Source organism: Nyctereutes procyonoides, unplaced genomic scaffold, assembly GCF_905146905.1.
Source record: "Nyctereutes procyonoides isolate TBG_1078 unplaced genomic scaffold, NYPRO_anot_genome, whole genome shotgun sequence".
NCBI classification, from domain to species: domain Eukaryota; kingdom Metazoa; phylum Chordata; class Mammalia; order Carnivora; family Canidae; genus Nyctereutes; species Nyctereutes procyonoides.
In genome coordinates, this window is record NW_026575155.1 from 11,458,616 (window position 1) to 11,462,420 (window position 3,805).

Consider the following 3,805-nt stretch of genomic DNA (forward strand, 5'->3'; position numbering starts at 1 on the left):
TAGTGCCTTCATTAGCTCAGCTCAGTTACGGTGTTTGAGCGTGCCATCTGATTCCTGCCAGCGCTCTAAAGAAGTGTTTTTCAGAGGTGGTGGGTTGATGCAGTTGGCTAAGTGTCTGATTCTTGGTTTCAGCCCAGGTTGTGATCTCAAGGTCGGTCTTGAGATCAAGCCCCACCTTGTGGTCTGTGCTCAGCATGGAGTCTGCTTGAGACTCTCTCTTCCTCTCCCTCTGTCCCTCCCCCACCTGTTCTCAATCTCTCTCTCTCTCTCTCAATAAACAAACAAACAAACAAACAAACAGATACAATCTTTCGAAAAAAAGAAGCATTTTCAGCATTAGTTTGTGCTGCATACATTTACCTCAGGACCCCCTCTATTCCTCCTTGATCAGAATTGTGAATTTTTTCTTCCCATGACATTAAATTGCCTTCAATAAAGCATACTGACCCTAAAGTTCAAGGAGGGAAAAATTGGAACTAGTTCCAGCTTTTTAAGGAGGGCATTACATGAGAGTTGGGAAATGTTAAATACAAGCATTCACATATGTTCCTCCTGAAATAAGCACACATACACACACTCACACACACACACTTTGTGAAAAACTGTGTGCCCCATGTTGTTTCCTGCTCCTCGTCGAACTGGAAGTACTGATTAGAGCAATGAGCTCTGACTCGGCACTTTATTGAACTAAACATGAACTGTTGACATCTCTCATTAACTGGTTTCCTTTCTTTTATCAGTTAAATTGAAGTTTTTTACTTAATGTGAGATTTGAAGTTTCTGTCTCAGAGCTTCCCAAGACTGGCTACTTTTATCTGCTCTTATTTTTATCTCAAAATCTAGCACTTGAATGGCTTAGATCTTTAAGTGTCTGCCTTTGGTTCAAGTCATGATCCCAGAGTCCTGGGATTAAGCCCCTGCATCGAGCTTCCTGCTCAGTGGGGAGTCTGCTTCTCCCTCTGTTACTCCCCCACCGCTGCTCATGGTCTCTCTCTCTCTCTCAAATGAATAAATAAAATATTTTTTAAAAAAATCTAGATTTATATGTAATTCCAAACACTGACATTAATTTTGCTTTTTTTTTTTTTTTTCATTTCAGTTTTGAGACACTGCTTTCAATTCTTTTGAGTGTATATCCAGAAGTAGAATCCTGGATCGTGCAAGAATTTGGTGTCTGATTTTTGAGGAATGGCACTGCTGTTTTCCACAACAGCTGTGCTATTTTATATTCACTCCAGCAGTGCACAAAGGTTCTGATTTCTCCATATTCTTGCCAACACTTGTTATTTTCTGTTTTTTTTTAATTTTTTTTTTTAATATAGAGCATTGTTCTATCTGATTATAAATCGACCATGGCAGTCTTCACCAAGGCAGAAAAAATGTTCATATCACTCATTCCTCCAGGGACAGAGACATTTGTGAAACATCAAATTCAATTAACATCGATAAATGTCTTCAACTGTGAGGGGGTTATGACTGGATTTTACAACTGTTTCTTACACTTCCAGACAACAAACTCCTTTTTCAGTGATCATCGTAAAGAACAATTTAATTCATATCTCAACTAATCTATATCGAGGGTCACTATGTACTAGGTGTCTTCTAGCTACATGGGCTCAACAGTGAACAAAACCCTTAAAAAAGTTACAAACGATTTGGAATCCCAGTGTTGCAGTCTTTTCTTTAGAGATAATAACTTTTTTAGGTTAACTAGCAAGTAAGCACCCTCCTGACCTCACTGTTATTTCTCAGCCAATGAGTTCCTGGCTCTGGAAAGACAAGAGACAGACTTCTACAGTCCTTAATTTGTACTTGCCTATGGCATTTACCACTTGCAATGTGTGAATGTATTTTCTTGCCAGACTTTGAGCTTCTTGAGGGAAAATTTCATTTGTATTTGATTCCCCACAATTATCCACGCCATTTTGCACAAAACCAAGCAGGGGGTGTGTATTTTTGACTTGCTGAACATTAATCAACTGGCCTAAGCCTCCACAATTTCTTGGGTCATTCCTTTTTTTTTTTTTTTTTTTTAGATTTTATTTATTTATTCACGAGAGACACAGAGAGAGAGATAGAAGCAGAGACACAGGCAGAGGGAGAAGCAGGCTTCATGCAGGGAGCTCGACGTGGGACTCGATCCCGGGTCTCCAGGATCACACCTTGGGCTGAAGGCGGTGCTAAACCCCTGAGCTACCAGGGCTGCCCTTTTAGGTCATTCCTGAAAAGTTGCAGCTCCCATGGCAGGGAGAATGGTGGTTCCAGACCTCCAAGAAGAGGGTTGAATAGGTAATCCAAATCCCCTTCCTGCCCACTGGGCACTCCCCTGGCTTCTCCTACTGGTGGGCTTATTGGGCTGCACTCATGCCCTCCAGGTGAGAGAGCTGCGTATATTCACTAGTCTCCTTTAGTTTGTGTTTTCTGTAGGAAAAAAACAAACAAACAAAAAAACAAAAACAAACAAACAATAAAAAAAAAAAGCCTAGTTCAGTCTTGGAATGCCTTGGAAACTAGAAGGAAAGTCTACTCACTCTCCTACAGCAGGCTTGATTAAGCCCTCCTCCCCAAGCCTCCACCCCCACACATGTCTTTGCCAGGTAATAAGATGTGGCTGGCAGACATCAAATACCATAGTGGAGGGTAAATCCTCTTTTGTGAAATGCAGCTCCACCTTCCTCCCATTTGGCCTTGGGTGTTGTTTTGCTATTTTATGAGTCTGAATGTAATTAGTCACAATTAAAATCTGAATTCTCTAAGTATATTCGCAGTCCAATTTCATCTGAAGCAATAAAAAATGAATAACTCACAGTGACTTTATTACTTCTGTTTCTCAGGTTTGGGAGTGGGGAGCAGAATAATGAAAAGGTGTTTTCACAGCATCCAATAGGCATGCAAGACCTTCAGGGGACAGAGTGCCCATAGCTCAAGTTCATTTCACCTGATCCATCGAATTGTATAAACACGAGTAGGGGCAAGTTCCTGGTACGAATGCCCAGAGGTCCTTTGTGAGCAAAGGGGAGGAGAGGGCTCCTGTTTGGAGACAAAAGACTCCCAAACTCCTTGTACCTTGTCTACTTCCACTTCTGAGCTCTGTTGCTGTTTGCTTCATTTATTTCTACCCCAAATACCAAATGAATAGAATATAACCTGCCTGAGAGCTCGAACTAGTTCTAGTTGATTCTTGGGAATCATAAATGTGTGCTAAGCATTATTGACACTGAAGACGACATAACCTTCTCCAGAAATGGTTCTAAATTCTCACCTTTTTCAAATCCTTTCTCTCTCCCTCTTCTGTAACCTAGCTTGGTCCTCCCCTTCCTCTACTCTGCTGACTTTTTGTTGGAAGCCTCACACAGGGATGGATGCAGGACAATATGGCACCTCTACTCATGGAACTTACATGCTACCATACCAGCAGCTGTCATGATTACAGAGCACTTACCAAGTAAGAAGCATGTGCTTGCTTACTTAAAAACACACAGGGCTCAAAATCTACATCATTTTCTCTTTCCGTTGGTTCAAATTCACACCAAGCGGATCAATCCATTCCATCCTTGGATTACTTTTTTATCTGCTCACATCTTCCCTTCCCACCGACAGCCCTGGCTCCAGACTTTGACTTGGTCACAGCCAGGGTTGTTCAATTCCATCTGAGGCAATAAAAAATAAATAACTCACCGTGACCTTATTACTGTGAATTGTGTCCATCAGAAAGATAAGGTCAAGTCTTGACACTTCATACTTGTGAATGGGACCTTATTTGGCAATAGGGTCTTTGCAGGCAAAATGAAGTTAAAATGAGATC